We start from the raw sequence: 1723 nt of genomic DNA, 5'->3' as shown, positions 1-1723 counted from the left end.
TACAAAGGATTGAACTCCGGACCCTGTGCTTGCCAGGCACAAGGCAACGGGACCCTAGTATAGCACTCAGATGTAGTAGAAAACATCTACTACATACAATGGATATTATATATAATAGCTATCTATTATATATAAATATGTGTTTGCATATTCAAGTTCATATGTACATATGTATGTGTATTTATATATGCTTTGCATATATACAAAGTAATTAAAACTTAAAAGCTATTCAATAGTTTATTCTACTGAGCTATCTCCCTGACCCCTGAACTATGTTTTTTGAACTATACTTTCTCCTTTGAACTATATTTTTGTGTGTATTATCTTTAGATTTTGCTATAAATCTTTCATAATTTTATGAAGCTATTTCAGCTGTTTATTCCATTTTCATTTCCTGAATAATCTTGAAAACCCTGCAATCATCAGCTTTCTTGCCTCTTTATAAAAATTATTTTTTTATAACACTTTCTTTATATTTCCTGGAGGCAATTCAGTCACTTATGCTGTAAAAATGCTAGTCCACCTTCATAAGATAGTTTTTAACATAATTTTTGATTATTCCGTTAGTAGTCAATTAATGAATCACATTTAAAAACTTGAACATCACAATTATCAGTGTTGTGAAGTTCTCAGTGCACAGCTTATGAATGCCTAGGATATGCAAGCCCTTGTCGGATGCAGGATGTTCTCTCAAATTCCTTACCCCTGCATCTGCACCTCTACACACACTTAGAAAGTGGTCAAGCAGTGCCTGCCTTTTGTCTGAAAGCAGGAATATCAAACAAATGCTTCCGCCAGAAGATTGCTTATGAACTCACAAGACTATTCCACGTAGGAAAGACTTCAAAGGAGCCGAATCCTACATATCGTCATGCAAATAGAACAAAAATACCTGGCACCCTTCCCCCCAGTGCCCTGGCCTTCCCAGTGTACAACAGCAGAGCACGTAAGGGCTGAACCTGATGACATGAAAATGCACGTGTGAGGTGGGAACAGGACCCCCCCGGCTGCAGACACACCGTGTGAATGAGGACAGTGTCTCGCCTTTAACAACTTAAGATCATTTTCTTAGGTTTAGGGTCCTGGAAACCTGACCTTTATGGTCATATCCGCGGCACTATTTGCTGAGATTCCTTCTAAGATAATGTCATGCTGACAGGACCCACATATGGTCCCCAGATACCATATCTCTGTGCTGTTATCTACAGAAGAGCAAGCAGGCGTCTTCACTGTCAAGGTGAGGCCTGCTTGCTCTTCCGGCCTGCACTGCTGCCACAGCCTTCCAGTTGTCCTGACAAGAACTGATCTGAAATCATTATACTATCTCTTACACTGATAGAATAAGCATCTATGTAGAGGTAAAAAAAAAAAAAAACTTTAAAAATGACAGCGTTCTTGAAACATATTCTTTGATATGTAAGTGAAACTAGGGTAACCTGAAAAAAGTTTAAAAAAAACAAAAAAAGGAAAGTCTTAAAAGAATAATTAACACCTAATACTTAAAGCCTATAATAACAACATCTCTAATCTTAATACAAATTAATGGTGTCAAGAGAAGGTCTGAGGCTGTTGCTACCAACATCACAGAGCGCGAGCAGAAGGCCACAGAAAGAGAGTAGAGATTACAATCTCTGACAGCTCCATAGAAACACACATGGGAGGGCTGGCCAGATAGCCCAGTGGACTAAAGCACCTGCTTAGGAAGACACAGGGACCAGGGTTC

The sequence above is a fragment of the Octodon degus genome, unplaced genomic scaffold, assembly GCF_000260255.1.
Source record: "Octodon degus isolate 3935 unplaced genomic scaffold, OctDeg1.0 scaffold00024, whole genome shotgun sequence".
Lineage (NCBI taxonomy): Eukaryota > Metazoa > Chordata > Mammalia > Rodentia > Octodontidae > Octodon > Octodon degus.
Note: the sequence above shows the minus strand (reverse complement) of the source record.